The sequence below is a fragment of the Xiphophorus hellerii genome, chromosome 5 (assembly GCF_003331165.1).
Source record: "Xiphophorus hellerii strain 12219 chromosome 5, Xiphophorus_hellerii-4.1, whole genome shotgun sequence".
In the NCBI taxonomy this organism is placed as follows: Eukaryota; Metazoa; Chordata; class Actinopteri; order Cyprinodontiformes; family Poeciliidae; genus Xiphophorus; species Xiphophorus hellerii.
Window position 1 is genome coordinate 16,205,831 of NC_045676.1, and position 21,319 is coordinate 16,227,149.

At 37.7% G+C, this 21,319-nt stretch overlaps 1 protein-coding gene and 1 long non-coding RNA gene across 2 annotated transcripts in view; one reads left to right on the forward strand and one right to left on the reverse strand.

The window, feature by feature from the left end:
* Positions 1–184, reverse strand: part of fbxo41 (F-box protein 41) — a 37,249-nt gene extending 37,065 nt beyond the window's left edge. The window contains exon 1 of the mRNA XM_032562046.1: positions 88–184. The gene's annotated coding sequence lies outside the window, so the exon portion shown is untranslated. The remainder of the gene's footprint in view (positions 1–87) is intronic.
* LOC116719509 (uncharacterized) lies at positions 44–18,090 on the forward strand. Its single transcript, XR_004339197.1, has 2 exons — positions 44–212; positions 16,143–18,090. It is a non-coding gene; the product is annotated as an uncharacterized LOC116719509 (long non-coding RNA).
* The last annotated feature ends 3,229 nt before the right edge of the window (positions 18,091–21,319 follow it).

Here is a 21,319-nt window from a genome sequence, read left to right on the forward strand (position 1 = left end):
TGCACCGGTGTGAATGATGAAGGGAGGACGCGAGGTTTTTTTAAAAAAAAAAAAAAAAAAGAAGAAAGAAGCGTGCATCTTACTCACCTCACAATCTTCTCCCCATTTTTTTCCTTCTCCAATCAACGAGCCGCTGGAGCCGCCAGTGACGTCACGAAGCCCCTCTCTGCAGCAGAGAGCGGTAAGGCCTGCAGAGGAGGACCAGACCCGAGGTAAGGCAGACCGTTTTGACATTTAATCCAACACCACGCTCCATTCACACAGCAAACTACAACACATAGCGTTGCCCATGTAAAAAGTTTTTTTGCTGTTGTCGTTAATATGACACACCCGAAAATGAAATAATTCATGTTCATTGTTGCAGTACCTAATTCTGTAGTTAAAAAAAGTTTACTGTCTAAATATGAACTTGTTCTCATTCAATTATCTTTTTTTTATTAATTATTATTAATTCCAAAAATGTACATCTCTTTGGTTGTGAAGTTGATCCCAAGCACAGACAAGAGAATGGCAGTCATTTTATTCTGGTGTTGATTAATCGAGAAAAGGAACTTAAAAGGTAGACAAAGATAAGAAAGCACCAGGAGAACTCTGGACAAGTTCAGATTGAATGATAGTGCAAGGCAAGCTAACATGAGGACAGGCGATTAGGTGAGGCAGCAAATGGACATAAGGAGGATCTGACAAAGAGGTAAAGTATGTGATGTTATTTTAGTAGTGTTAAACTTTTGTGAAGTAGAATGGGTTAGAGCAGATCTCTACTATGGAACCAGCTGTTTTGTCCATGAGGCAGACACCTTTTGATAAAGCTCATAACCTTGTCTATTTCCTAGACAAAGCAAATGAAGGAGTTATTGCTTGGTCTAATTGTATGAGCTCCCTTTTATCTTACAGACCAGGGCTCTCCAACTTATGACCTTAAGATCTATTGTCCAACAAATTTTAGGTGCAGCCCTGCTCTAACACACCAGAATCAAACGAACTGATCCTTTTCCACACTTTATGGCATGCTAAAAAGCTAATTTAATAATTTGATTTAGCTCACCTGCTGCCTGCATCAGACTCCTTAGCAGTAACAACCAAAACAGATGCAGCTTAGGTGTTCAGCACTCAAGCCTTCAGTTTGTGTGCACGCCCAGTCAACCTCCCACAGAAAAAAAGGTTTTATTAATTTGGTAAAATGTTGGCCACTCTGCTCTTTCTTAGAATTTTGTTGTAAATATCTCAAATATGAGTTTCTGCTGGTATAAGTTGGATTTCAGATATGTGTAATATTGATTACACATAGCAATATCTAAAGGATACTTTAGAATATCCTGAGGTAAAACTCCAAAACACAGCAATGAGACAAAGTTATACCCTTTGTCTCCTAAAGACTGATACTAGAGACATCTGCAATGTTAAATGTAGACAGGACAAATGTGAGATTGTCCTAAGAAATATATAATAAATCAGATTGCCCTAGACACAAGAGGGAGGAGAGACAGAGTAAGGTGGAAGAGTCCTTAAAAGCAGCCCCCTTTCCTTCATCAGGAGGAGGATATTGTATCTGAGCGTTTTCAAGTTGTGAGTTTGAAGATAGATCGATTACATTTGCCCACTAAAGACAGAGGGAACAGACAGACTGAATTTCCTCCTGCGTTACATAACAAGCACACTGTTAGACCTTTTATTGTAATTTTACAGTAACTTACTGGCAACACTGTTGCCAGCAAGTTACTGTAATTACCATTCTACAGTACCCTTACTGGCAACAGTGTTGCCAGTAAGTTACTGTAATTACCATTCTACAGTACTCTTACTGGCAACACTGTTGCCAGTAAGTTACTGTAATTACCATTCTACAGTACTCTTACTGGCAACACTGTTGCCAGTAAGGCAACAGTACCCTTACTGGCAACAGTGTTGCCAGTAAGTTACTGTAATTACCATTCTACAGTACTCTTACTGGCAACACTGTTGCCAGTAAGGCAACAGTACCCTTACTGGCAACAGTGTTGCCAGTAAGTTACTGTAATTACCATTCTACAGTACCTTTACTGTTATGATATTTCACAGTTAATTTTTACTGCGAGTGTGCTTTACAGTTATAACTGCATTACTGTAAATGTAGTTTCTAGTATAATACAGTAATTGTATTTTATAGTAAAGCTGGTCTACTGTAAACTTGTTTCACAACATAATGTCAGAGTTTTACTGTAAATTAAAGTTTACATTTCTTTAAGATAAGAATATTTTACCATAAACCGAAAAATTTCATAAAAGAAATTTTAGTCCAAGTACTGTGAATAACAGGTATTTATTTTCAGCAGATTTGTAGAAATAAAATCCATTTACATATTCGCAATGTCATAAAAAACAATGTCACAATACAATATAATGTGCTGTAAAACAACAAAACCATAGAACACATTTCCTACATCAGAAGAACTTTTATTCCATTTGTCAAACAAAAGCAGTGGGATCCATCTTGTGGAAGCTGAACTGTAAAGAATAAGACAGACAATGTGGGAGGTCATGAGATGGTCAGGAAGTTATCTACATTTTCAAATCGACAGGAAGTTGACAAATTAAGCTGAAGTGACAATGTTCACATGCATAAAATCTTTGTCATAAAGCAGCATTAAGTTGATAATTTGTTTAAAAAAAATCAATTGGACTGAAGTGATAATAAAAGCTGCATAAAGAATGAGCAGGACTGGCTTCACTTCAGGTTTTTGGATTGTTTATGGCAAAAGCAGTCAGTCAGTCTTCAGTAATTCAAAAGATTGCGTACTACAAATGTCCCCAAGGGGACAATGAAGTACAACAATCTTTTTAGTCATTTTGTTGGTGCTGACGGATTACTGCAAAGGTGTGCCTAATAAACTGAAAACTGCATAGTATAAAAATACACCACACTTAAACGACTACACACTTATACATTTCTGTGATTTATTAAGAGATGCAGCGACATCCACTTTTTACCACGGACACAGAAAAGATGCAGGCTACTCTAAAGGGCTATTGTGTAGGAATCACATGCCATTTATAAATAATCATTAAAATCATATTAAAAAGGCTAAAGTAAAGTCAGAGCATGCAAGATAGGAGGAAAAGACAACAAAATAATAAACATTTACATTTGGTAAAATACTTACCTAGTTGGAAGTCCTCCATTCAAATTCAGCAAGTTGTTGGAAGAAGGTGGTGATCTGGGAGTTGACACTGACTACTTTCCTCTTGACAAGACTTCCCGTCTTGCGGCTTGTACCGACTTTGGCTGTGCATTTGGTACCAACATCTGGATTGATCCTCACAAAGAATCTTTTAACAGAAATAAAATATATTAATTGTATTTTTTAATGAAGACGTACAATACAGCAATCAGCTATGGTTCTTCATCATCAGTCAAACTGTCATTAAATTTAATTCATAAATGGCTTGGTGTAGAGTACTTGCCATTGTATCATCTCCAGCGTGGTGGATGCTGACTCCTGATACTCCAGATTGAAGACATAATATGACCCAAAAAAGACAGCAAGGACGCTGGCAAAGTCATGTAGTTGCTCAGGCTGGAAAAAAACCTTCTCCTCCATACTGACCATCCACCGGGTTGCAGACATCGAGCTATTTCCTAAAATAGACAAACCCTTGTCAGGCTAACGCTAGTGAGTAAAAGTACAGACTACCATAACAATTACATACATTGCTACGAAAAAATTATAGTGATAGAAAATATTCCTCTTACCAAGCATGATTACCCTTGGTGTAGTGGGTAAGGTCATTTCCATTTCAACAGACATCTTGGTGGAAGATACCTTTAAAACATAAAAGGAAAACTCTCTTAAATATGAATTACTGGTAGTAATTTATATTTAAAGGGCCAGTTCACCCAGATTACAACAGGTTTTTGAGAACCTCATCCCGGAGACTAGACTAGACTTTACCCCTACATCCTGCTACCACTCTGAAACAGCGGATGTGAATGACAGTTTGTGGGGCTAAATGCATTTTTTAAAGCATTACATTCCACAAGTGTTCAGTCTGACTTCTGCTATGGCGGTGACTCCTGTGCATGTGGGACCTGAATGCAGAAAATGTTCTGAAGGAAGCAGGACATTGCTCTATTCCACATGCAAACTGATAATTAGCTGTGTGTTGATGTTTCTTCACATGACTACAAAATTCTGTAAATTCTGAAGTACAAATGCTGCAGAATTTACACCTGTACATAGTTGCACCTGTTAGTACTGACTTAACTTTAAATTTGCAGGAGCATGGTTTAAACATGTGAACAGTCCTTATATGTAACCAGGGTTGGAAATTAACTTTTTTGTCCACCTGCCACTGTGGCTGAACAAACTCAAAAAATAACAGAAACTACTTTAATTTTTTTCACCTTTGTCCTCATTTACAGACTCTTATACACTATGTTGGAGATGTAATGGTACTTTTGCAGGCTAACCAGCTGTAGCAAGCTCAAAGTTATAGATTAGGTTAGCTGCTCCTCTACATTTCCAGACTATTTTGTGGCTTCAAATATGTTTGAAGAGCTGTCTTTTTACCTGTTGTCTTGTCTTTTGAAGAGATGAAGCTATGTTAGCAGTCAGCAGGACAGAACTGCACAGCCACTTGGAGGGAAAAAGCTTGGGAGTTAAAACAAAAATCATCTGAAGAAAAGAAAAAAAAAGAGCAATGTTAGAAATTCATCCTTGCTGACCTACGTAGCTAATCTGCACTTTTAACATTTGCAAGATCATGGTTTAAACAAATGAACAGTCATTAGATGTAAAAAAAAAGAGAAGGGGGGGATCAATTATCAGTTAAGGTTATATTGTTCGACAAAGGATGTAGCAACAATGCTAACAGACACTCAGCACTGAGCTCATCTCAACCTAAAGCCGCCCGAGGAAGATTAAGCGGCAAAAGTCAAGCTAAAACCTTCAACGGTAAAATTAGCACCTTAGCTAACGTTAATTCCGAACCAGCTCAAAAAATAACAACATCATATTTTCCTTTCTTTCACCTCATTTACAGACACGTAACTTATAACGTTGCAATATGCCAGTTATATAAAACACCAGAGTTAGTAACGTAAAGATAACGTTATTTTACCAGGCTAACCAGCACAAACCAGCTCATGCTATAATGCTAAGTTATAGCATGATGCTATAAGTTACGTTAACTCCATCTAAAATGTACATTTCCAGACTAGGTTTTGGCTTCAATCAGTTTTCTAAGAAGTGGTTTTTTACCTGTCTTGAAGAGCTGAAGCAGTGTGAGCCCACAGCACGGAGACAGAGCTGCACTTGCACTTGGAGAGAAAAAGCTTCGGAGTTTAAAACAAACGTCATCAGAAAACAGTTGGAAGCGAAGCCACGCTTGATGACGTAGCTAGATAAACTGCATATTAATGTTAGTTAGGATGTGAAAAAACAAAAGTACATGCTCTCTTTCTGCCTTAAAAATATGTTAACCACTAAAGGAGTAAAAATACAGAAACAGGGAACCACGATGAAGCAGCTATGATGACCGTTGGAAATCAAATATAATTCTTACTGTATATTATAAGTACAGTACCACTACTGTAATGTGTAAACAGTAAATTACTGCAAATTCAAAACATACAGTAAATTACTGTAATACTATGTACTATACCCATAATGCAATGCAAACTACAGTAACTACTTGTAAAGATGTCTTATGGTAGGGTGACCAAACGTCCGTATTTCACGGGACATGTCCGTATTTCACGTCCTGTCCCGGGCGTCCCGGGGTTTTTTTAGAAAGTGAGGAAATGTCCTGTTTTTTAAATTACCTTCATTGGACCATTATATTTACAGGCACTAGGGCACTGCGCACGGCCCTGCGTGTGACGTAATCCCTGAGCCGAGTCAGTGCGGGCAGCCCTGTTCTTAATCAGAAGATAGATAGCGTGGCTGTCAGTACGAAAACAACATACGAAAGCGCAAATGTATGTTTACCTACTATTTACAAAAGAGTTTCCCCGCTTTCAGACCCCCCCTCGCTACAACGTGTCCTGGTTTTCCCAACTGAAAATATGGTCACCCTATTTATGGTAGTTTTACTGGGCATTTTGTGGTATTTAACTGTAAAAAATACAGCAAAGGCTAACAGTGTATGATGACCGTTGGGAATCAAATATAATTCTTACTGTATATTATAAGTACAGTACCACTACTGTAATGTGTAAACAGTAAATTACTGCAAATTCAAAACATACAGTAAGTTACTGTAATACTATGTACTATACCCATAATGCAATGCAAATTACAGTAACTACTTGTAAAGATGTCTTATGGTAGTTTTACTGGGCATTTTGTGGTATTTAACTGTAGAAAATACAGCAAAGGATAACAGTGCAGGTCAATTTGGTCTTGTTTGAGGTTATTCAAAGTAGACCCAGAATGACTGTTAAGACAGAAAAATGACCACAACTCAATGGTCATTATCACAAAGAGACACAAAAAACAGACTCAAAAGACAACAAAGGTGTAAAAATACATTAACCAAAGCTTTTCAGCTATTATTTAAATGTAATGAAACATATGAGCTTCTGTGTATTGTTTTGAATTCCACTTATATTATTATTATAATGTGTTAATGTGTTAATTTTGTTCTTAGCAATTATCCATGTCGTTTGAAACTGTCGTTTTTTTAAGCTGTTATGTTTTCTTGAAAACTTTCATTTACTTGTTTGTGGGTCACTGATAGCAATTTTATTTGTGAATGCTATTAAATTTTTTTTATTATTATTTAACAGTACTACAACATGGCAACACATCATGAAAGTATGTGCTCAAAGAAAACAAAAAGAAAAACTTAACATTAGCAAAAAACTTGTGAATATTGAATGTGTATTGGGATAAAGAGTGGAAAATTATCCTTTACTGCATCAAAGTTCAGTAGTTTTTGATGTGATCTTACTGTTTCCTTTTTTCAGTATATAATAATTATTTAAACATTTCAGAATAGAGGCAAAATATATGTTCTATAGTAAAATGGGCTCACAATTTGAAAGTGACCCCAGGTCGTTAGTTAATTATTAACTAGATTTATGAGGAAAGAGGTTACTCCCTACATTATCCTAAATACGTGCTTAACTGCCATCAATTAGAGCCAACTTAAGCATTTGAAATGCTGAGGTGAGTAAATTTTTGTGAGTGTTACAAGATAGTTTGCATAGTTTAGCATGCTTTTAGATTTTTGACATGATAATTGATTATTATAGGGTGGTTGATGCACAGTAGCGTAGTTTGAAGCACTGTTGCTTTGCAGCAAAGGCCCTGGGTTCAAATACTAACCTTGGATCTTTCTGCATGTAGTTTGTATGTTCTCCCTGTGCATGGGTCAGATCTCTCTGGGTACTCCACTTTCCTCACATGCAAAATATATGACTGCCAGGATAATTTGTTCCTCTTGGTGTGAAGGGGTGCCTGGTTGTTTGTCCTATATGCCTCTGTGTTGCCCTGTGATGGACTGATAACCTGTCTATGGTGTACCTTGTCTCTTGCAAAATGGCCAATGGAGACATTGACCCTGCATGAACAAAAAGGTACAGACAATGGATGCATTATTGCAACATTTGAGTAGCACTTGCGTAAATACTGTATCAAATTTGTATATATTTTTTTCATCTGTTTATACGCACTCTCAAAATAGTGATGCTCATACCAGAGAATTTCATCAAATTTCCAAGAAACTCTTCCCGGCTTTCCTAGAGAGCTCTCTGCTGAACCATCAGCTGTAGTGTACAGTACTATGATGCTTGAGCAATTTTTAAGAAAGCCAGTGGTTGATTATAACACTCAAATGTGGAACAAATATGCAACAGTGTATTGGGAGTATTCATTTACTCTTTTTCCCCTTCTGATATTAAAATAAGGGTTCAGACATAGGTTGATACAGAAACTGGTTCCTGCATGATTTAGAAACATCCCAGGATAAAAGATATGATCTACAGTGACAAAAAAAAAAGCTCCATACTGCTTCACTTCTTTTGTATTAGTTAAAAGCTATAGGCTGGATATGAAGCATATTCTATATAAAGTATGCCAATTCAGAAAGGAGTCAGCGCTAGTAAATATGGCTGAACAAGTTAGGGAGAAGGACATTTCTTATCCCCAGTAATTATGTGTAGGTGCTGAAGCACCACTTCCTGGTCAAAGAGAAGTAGTACAACTTCCATCGAAAAACCTAACAGTTAAAATGCAGTGTAGACCCCAATGTAATATAATCAAAGCTAGATTTTAAGATTTAAGTGTCATTAAGAAGTATGTAGATACATTTTATTCACATATCACATTTAAAGAAAATGATTAAAAATGACTTGAAAAAACATGTGCAAACATTTTGTGAACATTTTAGCTACCGTAATTTTTAACTATGCAGTTTATTTTCAATTACAGGTCAGCAATAATTTCAAAAATAAAATAAACAGCTAAGTCTAAAAAAAAAAAATTTGATAAAAATAATGTAAAGTTTAGTAGGAATGGGGTGGGGTTCTGCTTGTGGGACATTTTTTTCCTGATGGGGAGGATAAAAAAAATGACGTGCAAGATTTGATCAAAAGTGTTTTTCTAGTAAATAGTTATGTGAACTATAGCGTTAAAGTGAAAAAATATAAATATGTGTGTGTGTCTATATATTTGTGAAAACGTATCCAAGACTAAAAGAAAAGTATATCAAGAAAAATATATCTATATATTAATGATATGTTTAGTATCATTCTATTGTGAAAATTCACTTATATCTATTGTCATTTGGGAAGTATTCACTTTTTCCACATTTTGTTATGTTACAACCTTTTTCCAAATTGTAGTGAATTAATTTCCGTCTTCAAAATCTACAAACACCCCATTTTAACAATATGGAAATAAAAACAACTTTTGAGATTTTTGCAAATTTAAAAACATAAGGCCAAGAAATAACAATGACATAAGTATTTGTAACCGTTGTTTAATACTTTGTTGATGAAGCTCAAAATGTAACAGTTTCTAAGGATCATCTTTGAGATGTTTCTACAGCTTAAATGAAATCCACTAGTGATAAACTCAGTTGATTGGACTTGATTTGGAAAGGCACACATCTATTAATATAAGGTTGCACAGTGGACAGTTAAGGTCAGAGGTCAAACACCACGCATGAAATCAAAGAAATTGTCTGGGGACCTCTGAGACAGGATTGTCTTTAGGCACAAATCTGGGGAAGGAACCAGAAATATTTATGCTGCTATGAATGTCCCAATGAGTTCAGTGGCCTCCATCATTGGTAAATGGATAAAGCTTGGAACCAGCAGGACATCATCATATCTGGGTATTTATGTACAATTTTGACAAATGAAATTAATACATTTTGCAGTAAAGTTAGAGGTAGCGTAACAAAATGTGGAAAAAGTAAAATGTTGTGAATACTTTCAGGATTCATTGTATATTTAAAAACAACATGAGTTCGCTCATTATTATTTTTAGCCAGTTATTGTGAAAGGTTCAACAAGCCACAGGCAGCAGATCCCCTTTACAAAATAGATGGATGCCTATTCACGCTGAAACAGATGTCATACTTTTTCTTCATTATTTCATTTATCTAAGCCTGCAACCGACCAGATATTTTTTTTTCTCTTTTCTGGTGGTGTAAGACCTTTTAATGGAGAAAATTGGGCGTATTTACTTTCTTCTGTCGCCGCATGTAATTTCTTGCTATTGACAGGCAAAGCCAACAACTTCAGCCTCTATAATTCTTGCCATATGTTTTCTTAAATTTTTTTTTTTTAATAAAACATCTAAACCTGTTACGTCTCTCTCTTACCCCTCTACGCCCTCTACATGCCGCACATATCCAGCCATGACAGAGAAAGACTGACACACAAAAGCTTAAAAATTCTCTCCCTCGGGAGATTTTGATAGGTTGAATGTGATGCTGGGCCGTTTTTCTCGCGCTCACGTCAAAAAACCCTGGCAAATTTAGACCGAACACCTTTATCCGTCCCCCCTCATTCATATGTATGAGAGGTGACTGACAAATTCATTGTTGTGTAATTACAGTGTGGTGAACCTTCATTGTCTTTAGATTGGTAGAGACTGAGACATGCTGTGCTTTGGCTTGCTGCACTAATGCAAACCTCTTCCATGTAGATATTATTAGTCACTGTTTGCTTAGCAACCACAGCACATGTCTGCAAATGTTGTACAATGAAAGTGTTTCACCTAGGGTTCAGTTTATTTTTGTAGTGAGAAAACAGAATATATAAAAGATGATTAATATTTTCATATTATTTTTGTTTTTTGTTGTATTGCATTTTTATGCCCATTATTAGAGGAAAATTGATATAGAGATTCTACTTCACTCCACTCATTTGTACAGTGGATTGTAAAGCTGTAATCCTGTAAAAAAAAACTTTTAGCATTTTGTCACAAGCTTCAATGTATTTCATTGGAGATTTACCAACATAAAGTAGTGTGTAAATGTGAGGTGAGGAAAACAACTTCATGTAGTTTTTTATGAGTTGAATAAAATATGTTTTCAGAGTGGCAAGCAGATGGATCTCTGCATGTCAGAACATCATCAAAAAGGTTGTTTTTTTTCAGTTACGTAATTTAAAAAGTAAAACTCGTTTATTATGTAGATTAATTACACACACTTGTATATTTTATGCACCAAACAAAAACAGCACTTTAGGCATATGTAGTTTTACAACATAACCCTTCTTTGAGGTAAACTAGCTTGGCTATAATCGAACAGACAATTACAGAACCCTTCTACAAGAAGGGTAAGGCACAAAGGTCACTGGTAATGATGTTCTTTCTTTACAGAATGCTGTGTAATGTTTAAGTGTATTAATGGAAAGTTTGATGGAAGGCAAACCTTTGAAAGAAACGTACAAGCAACAGGGTTGACTGTAGCCTTGAGAGATCTATAAAGATATGTTTATTTAAGAGTTTGGGGGAGATTCCTTTTGTTTAAGCCACTGGTGAAGCGGAAACAGCATCAGAAGCATCTTAACCTGCATAAGGAGAAAAGGGACTGGGTTGTTTCTCAGTGGTCCAACGTTTCAGTTGGAAATCAAATTGTGAGATTGGAGAGGCACAGAATCCAAATTCCTTGAGGTGATTCCTTGAAATCACCTCCAGTGATTTTTTTTCTGTCCGACAGATTCCTGTTTGTTCATGTGAACGGCAATCTAAGAGTGTACGGCCGTATCTGACAGAGGTGGGGGAGGGGAACAGTCTGGAAAGATGGTTCTCCCTGGCTCTGCCTATTTCATGGCTCATTTTAAGGACTGAGATTATCCTGAGCTCTCTGTAGTCCTGCTGTTACAGGCTGCCGGAGGACTTTCTTCTTCTATTACTCCTCAACTTGAATGATTTACTATAATTTAAGCTGCTAATTTCTCTGTTTTTTTTTCTCTCCATAGAAACTACTCCTGGTCTGGCATTTTGTTTGGTTGTGCTGCCTTCCCGGAGGAGGGCATAGGCTGAGATACTGCTGCCAAACTTTGTCCGACTCCTGCTTCTAACATTTTACTTCTGATTAACATAGAAATCACTCCTTCATCAGTTCTTCTGTTTCTCTTATGTGTATTCTGCTCTGTCTTCTGAAACTCCCAGTCGGTCATGGCAGATGGCCTCTCGCACCCGGAAAGGTTCTGCTGGTTTTTTCTTCATTTAAAAGGGGAGTTTTTTCCTCCCCCTTACATTTGCTACATGTATGGTCGTTGTAAGGGTTTTTAAGTCAATGACAAAATGCAAGCAATTGCCTACTGTCACTGCAAGTCAATGTCTCAGGGCAATCTACCGGGCTTCCTGCACAACAATGCAGACAAGCTGAAGGCTGCTATCAAAGCAACCTGGGCTTCCTTTACGTTTCAGCAGAGACACAGGCTACACTGTGTTGATGGAGTAATTTAAACAAAAGAAGTCCTGACCGAGTATTGAGCGCATATACATTGTGGAAATGCTTTCGGTTAGCTTTTTTTTGTCTTGTTTCTTAACTCATTTTTACATTTTCTAAGAAGCTGAGTTTTGGGTTTTTGTGATTTCTAATCCATAATCATTTAAATTAATAGAAATTAATACCTAAAATATAACACTGCTATGAATTTGTACAATATATAACTTCTGCATGAATGAACTGAATTATTTTTGATGAAAAGTTAAATACTAAAGTAATTGTTGATTAGTAATGACCAAAGACCCAGAAAGTTATTTGAAATCTTCTTCACATTCTAATATTGACCTTGCCTTGAGATAATTCGCACTAAGCTGTACTCCCCTTTGACTTATTACTAAACCAAAACTCTTAGGAAAAGATAATTCTGTGCTATGAACAGCAGAGGGCACTATTACTATATCAGTTCTCACAAGAAAAAAAAAATACTTCTCTGTTATCAGAACCAGATCACAAATTAAACATGTCTGAAACATTGTGAAGATACTTAAAATTATTTAAACAAAAAAAGCTACAACTATTCAATTTGTATGAATGACTTGAAATCAATATCCATTAGCTATAAGTTCTGAGCAGATATTTTTATTACAAATCAATGCACTGACTGTATTCAGGGACCACACACTGTGCAAAATGACAGTCTGTTTGGCTTCCTCGGCGCATGAGAAAATTCTTGCTTCATCACAAGGTCAAACGGGCTTTTTTGCTGTCTGTTAACACTCAGAGTAACACAATGGAATAACACACAGCCCGTAGGAGCTTGGCCAATATCAATATATCACCTCGAGAGGCAATTATAGTCATTAAAGGGATAAAATGTGATGAAACTGCAGGCTAACAGCTTGAAAGTCATTATCACATTCACCACAAAACAATGTTGGTCCACTGTGAGTATGCCATATATTACCAAAGCAATCCAACAAGTAAAATGTACAATCTGAAGCAAGTGGTCAAAAAACAATAAATCTTTAAATTACTTCTACCTGACTAATTTCTCACTGAGTAATTGCAGCTTTGCCAACAGTAAGACCTGTTTATGAACAGACACCAACAAATGAAATTCTCAACTTTGCAAAGTATGTTTTGAATTATTTATCCTCGGCAAAATTTGGATCCATGCTTGAAGGTGTTTTTCTCCAGCTCATTGTCAGATTGTTTTATTCAGTTTGTAGGTCCTGTTATGGGGAATCTTTTTTAAATCTGTTGTCACTTATTTTTAAAGTGCTACCCGTAATTCAGTTATTTTAAGTGACTCCACATTGCATCAAAGCTATTTTAAAGGCTTTTTATATCCAGATCCTATTCATAGGCAGTAGTATTGAAATCACATTAGGAAAATTTATTCCAATGCAATACAGTTATAGTGTAACATACAAATAAAATTCAACATGATCATTATTATAGCACAGTGCTGTTGAAATAATTAGATTATATAATGCCAGTTAGTTAAAAAACATAATTAACTCGTATTCTTTTCAGATACTAAAACATTAACTTGAAAACAATGTTGAGATTTTTTTCTCTGGTACAGAAAAAATTACTTAAAAAACTGTCACCATTTAACTATTTCAGTGTGTGAGACATGCATCTCGCACCTGTGCAAGTAGTTCTATTAATTTTCTAAATAAGAATACACTGAAAGGGGAACGTGTTGCATTCGGCTCAGTGTCGCACATCCCTGCAGACATTTTGAATTTCTGAATGGGATGCGGTCCTTTGGACATTAAACAAGCATTATTGTCCAAACACCAACATTAAATGCATCACAGTGACAACGATTATCCAAATCTCTGCATTCTTAGCTTGAGCCATGGATGTTGTCATAGAAACACGAGTATGTCTTATCAAGTACAGCCCTTGTGAATTTTTTTTTCTTTTCATTTTTTTTTCACTGCAACTTATTTAGGCTGTTCACTGTAGGTATGACAACAGGCTATTAGGAGGTGTTGCATTCATTTCCATGCTAATAGACTTAACAGCTATTGTGTGTTAGCTTAACCTTTGATCTTGCCTTGTCAAATTGTTGTCAGCTTATATTAAATTAGACCTTTTTATGTAAATGATGTAAAATGCTTTGAAAACTATAAATAGGCATAATTCAGCTGAGAGCTGATGCAATGGTCGCTGTGAAATCAAAACCTTGTTGGTGCACTTTAACGGTCAGATTGTGCAAATCCATTTATGGAGCGTTATGTTCAGATGTGCTTGGGTTAAATGTTAATCTTGCACAGCATATTCACACTCGCACATCTGGCTTCTTAAATGCTTAAAAATGTTCAACTGAAAAGAAAAACCAAAAACAAACAAAGGTCCATATTTTATTGTTTTTAATAATCACACCAGACAGGGGATATACAGTACCTTTCATCTCTGCAGCCTTTTGCTTGTATAGTACAAGTCAAAGTGCTGATTTTTTTTTTTTTTTTTTCTATTTGAACTTGGAAGTTACTTTGTAGCTCCAACTGGTCACACACTTGCGCTCCTTTCCTTGTTGAAAATAATGAGGCCATTTGATGTGTGATAACTATAGGCCATAATGAGAGGAGTATACTGTTCGGGACACATGAAAGCCCTTGAGTCCATTTGGGCTGTGAGCGGCCATTACAGAACGGGCGCCGAGACGCAACAGAGGTGCATCGACTTCATGAAGGGGTGCAGGTTTTAATGATGGAGGCAACAGTTGAGTCTTTTACCCTTTTATGATCTGGTGGAAGGAGGGGTGAAATATTTTGAAGGTGTAAAAAAAACATACTGTAGCCACAATGATTATGAATACAGTAAATTATAGTGCTGTGCAAAAAATCCATGCACCTTTTTCACATTTTGTCACATTACAACCACAAACTTCATTTTGTTTTACTGTTTTACTTTAATTTGATGTGACAGTCCAGCATAAAGCAGTTCAAAACTGGGAAGTGGAAGGAAAATGATTCATGTTTTTCCAAGTTAAAAAAGAAAGAAATCATTTGTATTCAGCCTCCTGGAGTCAATGCATCGTAGATTCCCCTTTTGCCCTCAGTGACTATTATTATATTTGGGGGTTTGTATTTTATTTCTACAGGATTGCTTTTTAAGCACCTCTTTCCTTCTTCACATCAACTCTGACCAGCTTCACTGTCTGTGCAGAGCCTTTAAAAAATCATGATGCTACTACCATCACCATGTTTCTGTCTGGTCAGAGGATCGTGTTGTGTTAGATTCCTAAACACATTCAGGTTGATCTCATCTGACCAGAGTGCCTTCAACACATTTACTATGTCCTGTACAAACAATGCTTATGGTGAATGGCAAATGGAATTTTGAAGCATTTCTTTCAGTAATGGTTTTCTTCTTGCCACTCTTTCATAAAGGCCAGATTTGAGGAGTACACAACTAACAGCTGTTCTGTTGACAGATTTTCATGTTGAAGAAACCCATCCCTGCAGCATGATGCTGCCACCACTGTGTTTTATCAGGGGGATTGTGTGTTCTGGGTAAAACACACTGTTGATTTCTCACCACCCAGCAATTTTGCATGCAAACCTGGAAATTTAACTTTGGTTTCATCCGAAGCATCTTCTTCCAAATGTTTGGTGTCTCCACTATGTTGCTTGTGGCAAACAGAACTTATGCTTTTCTTTCAGTACTGGCTTTCTTCTTGCAACACATCAAGTTCTGTAGAGTTATTCTGTCAGCAGATCTCCATTGTGTTGCAAAGGCAATGAACACAACTGCATGTAAAACCTTCACATTTTTATTTGCTTAGTATTTTGAACACTATGTTTGATCTTTCTTCCACTTGCCAATTACACAGTGCACAGTGTTGATGTGACACGTAAAATCACTTTAAATTTTACTTACATTTGTGGTGGTAGAGTACTAAAATGTTTAAAGGTTAAGGTGGTATGAATACTTTTCCAAGGCACTGCATGAATAAAATATATATATATATATATATATATATATATATATATATAAAAATGTGTGCACTATTGTACTGGAAGAAGAAAGACACAAATGTAGAGAAGCTGTTCCATGAATTAAAACCCTTGATTGTGCCGGCTCGATTTAAGTGATTGTTCAACTTCAATCACTCTTCTGCATTCGTTCATAATGATAATTTCTTTGAGGGCTTTTCTTTGTTAAAAAAAATGTGTTTTTATGACCTGCAAAGTGATGAGTCCATAAATTATCATTCTCTCATCTGTACCCAGGCGCAGCACATGAACCTCGCTTCATATCAATCTCTTCCTCCTTTACAAGACACCACACTGTCAAAAGTGCCTGAGGAGACGCAAGCACTGTGAGTGAATGAGTGGGAGGAAGGAGAAGTTGATGGTGATGGAACGATCAGCAACTCTTCATTTATCTGCAGGCCGATGGAGGAAGAGCCCCAGCTGAGATGGGGTTAATATTTCTCCATCCTAAAAGTTTTGCAGGGACTTTGCGATTTGTCACCCCAGTAGTAAGGCCTGGTGTCAGGAATACAGTTAATGGTTAGACGCATGCCTCCCTCCACACGCCGACAAAGGAAGGTCCGCCTCAGCCAGGAAGCGCTGTGGAGGAACAGGGATCCTGTCACTATCTGTCTCCTCAAAAAGATGGCAGTTCCTGACCAGTTAATGGTTAACAGACATGTGGACGTGTCAATCTTCAGGAGTGACAAGGAGCATAAACGCACAAACCCGCAGACGGTGGGAGCCCAGTGCTGATGCTGTAAACATATCTTGTTAACAGGAAGCAGACCCTATGCCGCAGCAGCACTGAGTGACAGGATCACAGATGACTAACAACAGCAGCACTCACTCCTTTTCTTTTCCCCTCTGCTGTTTTTACCTGAGACTTTTTGCTGCTAAGTCTTTAAAACATGTTTTGCGGTCATTAAAATCAGAGGGAAAGTGACTTAAGAAAATTATTTATTTGGACATTTGCTGATGACTGGTCTTATGCAGCTATATGTAACAAATGGAGCTCTAAGACCACTGAATCACATTACATATTCACACAGTGATTGCTTGCAACACAAGACAAGGGGATTTGGGGACCCATAGAGAGAGAAACTGTTTTGATTTTTAAATGTGCGCTGCTGATCTGACTCATCCATATGAAAGCCTGCATTTAAGAGTCACAGGAGAAAGAGAAAAAAATCAGAAAGAAAGAATGAAAGCCACATCTCTTTAGATTTACAAGACTCTGCAGGTTTGAGATCAGAGACAGCTCCTGTCTGATACCACCAGCTCTTCAAGGAGCACATACTGTATCTGATACACCCCTGTGTAACCTCTCCATGGTTCCTATACACTCAGACAGGGAGGGACGTTGTTCTCCGCCAGCCCCCACCGCTGGGGAAAGTGACAGTCAATCACTGGCTAAAAGCTACCTTGCCGGAGAAATGGTGAGCTGGCTATTATGAACAGCTGGAGGGGGTGAGAACTGAGGAAGGGAGGAAGGAGGTTGTGAGATGCAACAGCTCTGCTATACTGTTAAAAGACGGATATATGGAGACCTGCACAGAAATCAGAGCGCTTTTCCCTAAAAATATTTCCACCTGCTAATTCATCTTCCAATTGTCACTTGTTTATAATATAACAGTTATAACAGCTCTACTAATTGCAGGAAGCAAACAAAGGAAAGGGTGTGCAATTAAATTTCTATATATAAAATGAAATACATTTAATTGTCATTCCTACATTTAAATAAATGCACTGTACTCTTATTTGTCTTCAATCTATCAAAATCTATCTGAAGGAGTAATTTTATGACTCTAAGTGGGCCCTAACCGTTACCATACAGAAAGGGATGAGAAATTGATGCCTTCACCACATGAACCATAGTCAAAGTTAATTGTATGCATTCATAGGTATTTGTGTTTGAATATGTATGCAAGAAATCAAGATTTCGGAGGTTTTACGATGCTCCTCCCAACCTAAAACTCTCTCCACATATACTGCCATGAACTGCTTTGACATTTGTTGCACATTTTTGTGAAAGTAAAATGTGCTTCCACAAAAAGCACATTTTTGTGAAACAGTAGTAAATTTTCATACTATGGGCCACAGATTGTGAATTAGTCTATACTAACACACAGTATTATATAATTGTGAAATGGAGCAAAAATGACAAAAAAAATATTTCTTTTGCAAATAAAATTCTGAAAAGTGTTTAATGCATTTGTGTTTAGCTTCACTTGTCCTTCTGGTGGGGAAATCTGTTCACAAGGCAACTATTTGCCATGTACTTCACAAACCTGGTCGATATGGAAGGATAGCATGTCTTTGTTGAAAAACTGGGACTGAGGTTTACCTGCTTATAGGACCAGGACCCATACAGCCAGAACAAAATTATAATGGTCTTATTAAGCATATTTGGGTATTTGAATACCTCTTTGCATTCGTAAATCCAATGGTGAATCTATGACAAGAATTGAAAATATTTCTCCAAAGAACTTCTTTAAACACACATTTTTAAAAGAGCTTGCTGAAAACCACACATCTCCTGTCTTCCATTTTTTCCAAGTATATTCTATTTGTATCACTCTATCACATAGCATCCCAAAGAAATACACAGTAATTTGGTGTTGCAATGTGTCAAAATGTGAAAAGAAAAGTTCCAGGTGTGCAAATCCTTTTACAAGGCACAGTAAAGTGTGTGATTTTCTTTCTAATGAGCCAGTTCTGTGTTAATCTTCACTAATGCCTCCACTTCACAGCTGTGGTAATTCGGCTGGGACTGAAACAACAGTTGTGGCGGAGGAAACAAGCTGCTGCTGAAGTAGCTACATTTTGCATACATTTCATGGAGCTCCAAAGAGCCGGCGCTTGATTTTCCTGGTTAATTTAGATGCAGAATAGGCGCTGGGGCTGCTGTTGCGGGCTGGTGTGCACATGCAAATCGTCGCCCTGCTTGACTTGACAGGAGGGTGGACTGTATGAGCGAGTTCGGCCCACTCATTTTTATACTCCTAGTCTTTATGTCCCAAGCCAGCCTCCTCTCCCAGTCTCTGATTCCATCTTGGCAATGACAGGCACAAGTATACACACGCACACACACACACTAAAAAACTTCACATAGGCTCTCGATGGGCCTCGCTCACTCACTTCCTTTCTAAAACACACATGCGCACAGTTGTCTGAGACTTCAACACGTTCCCGCTGCTTCTCCACTGGGTGAGCCATCATTATCTAGAAAGAATGCCAGTGTTTGGCCACACTGTGCCTCCCTACTCAGTGTTGAACTGAGCGGCTGAGACATAGGCTGCTGGTGGTGACACGTCTGTCAGAGACATGCCTCATTACAGCTGTTGCAAATGTCAAAGCACTAAAGTAATCACTCACAGCCCTACAGGATGCACGGTCACATACAGTAGTAATTTATTCTATGGTAAGAGGGGTTAAAAGTTGCAAGTATATAAAATCATAATAATATAGGTAGGTGGACGCGAGACTATTTTTTTGTTTGTTTGAGAAGCATGCTAATTTGACAGCAGATTTCTCGATATTTACAACAAGTAATAGCACTGTGGACATTTTCATGCAAGCACAAACTTCCGTCAAAGTTATTTCTGTCAACAACCTAAGATTTGCCCCAACGTTCCTGTGCAAAAGTTTTAAAGCACCTCTCATTTTTGTGAATTTTACTTCCAAATGAGCCAGAATTCCTCGTGATGCTTTTAAGTTAGCCTGGCCAATAATTTAAGGTATTGCCAAAGGTCTGTTGAAGGTTTTGTGTTGACACTGTTGTTTTCAAGCATTTTAAAAGGTTCTGGTTTGCTAAAGCAATTAAATCTGACCTTTAACGTTGTTTATGTATGAAAGGCTGCTTGGCTCAATGAATGAACCAGTTGTTGCTTGATCCACAAAAGGCATCTCAAAAAAGCTACTTCAAATTTGATCTGTAGTCACTAATTTTAGTAATCAGTCAAAAAAATACAATATGTTCCTTTTACACTATTTTACACCACAACGGATATTTTCTGTATCAAGAAGGTGATTCCTAAAGCTCTATTTGTTGAAAATATAACATGTGTTAGATGACTGATGGATGATATATCTTCCAGCTCCTCTGACAGGTAAGTGCTCAGTTTTGACTGTTTCTTAGAAACATAACTTCCTGACTGTTCATGTAGACAGTTTTTCTGTCTGACAGCTTTTCCTTCTATGCTCTACTTCCTGTTCATCAAGACAAGGAGATCCACTCAAGATGAGAATGAAAAAGCACTTTAGAAAGCCAGGCCTCAGGGGACCCCAGTACCCCGGTACCTCTCATGGCTCTAAAAGTTCAAGACAACAGAACAGCAGTCTGCATATATCACAATTGTAGACGTTCAAGAAAATCTTGAGAGTTGAACCTCACCAGGCACTGGTTTGATTCACATTTACTTACAAAAGAAACTGCCATCCATCAACACCCAGAAGCACAATCGAGGTTAACAGTTCTTGTCATAATAGACCCCTGAAAACTGGCAAATGTCTCCTGGTTGACAAATAACATTACTCTCCATAACATCTAAGCTTCTGTTAGGTCTCCTAACAGTTATTGTGAGCACACACTTAGGTCAAGAATTTTTTTTATTTCCACACAATCCTTGAGTACATGGAACTGCACAATGCTACTCTGAAGTACCAGGATCTCAATAGAAATGAGGAGGACACACGTAGAGGCCATTTCAAGAAAAGCTGCAAAGTCGATGCATAAACTAAAGTTATGTTCTGTTATGTTGCTGTTCTCCAAGGTCCCCCTTAGGTCATCACAAAGATCAGCCACAGATACAGCTTTCAGAGTGAAGAAATCATTTGCCATCAACTCTACATGGATGACATGAAGCTGCATGCAGGGGGTCGCCGGCCAAGAAGGCTAGAGCAGCCTGGTGTTCCCACTCTGCCTCCTGCTTTAACCTCTCCAACCCCAGGGACTGGAGTTGGTCTGCCCATCCTTCCAGCACCAGAAGTAGCCTGATGGCTGCTCCGAGGCGTCTGGGGGCAAAATATGGCTCAGACACAATCTCCACAAAGTCTCTTATGTTGAATAACGGATCATCCCACTGGGCTAGGTCCATGTTGAGGATGGCTCTTAATTGCGTGCTTCACTGTAGTACTTTTGGTCGGGTCCTACTGTCATGATTTGGTGGTGAGGCAGAGGCAGTAGACCCAGGTAGAGGTAAATAAGATGGTTTAATGAAAATCAAAGTCCAAAAGACCAGGTAGCACAAAAGGAGCGCAGGGCAAATGCTCACAACTGGTGACACAGGCAGACTAGACAAACACGACGAGGAACAAAGAACACAGGTGGGGTTAAATACACAGAGGGTAATCAAGGAGACAAGAAACACCTGGGAACAATCAAGGGGAGACAGTACAACACGGAGACTAAGAGACACAGAAACTCAAAATAA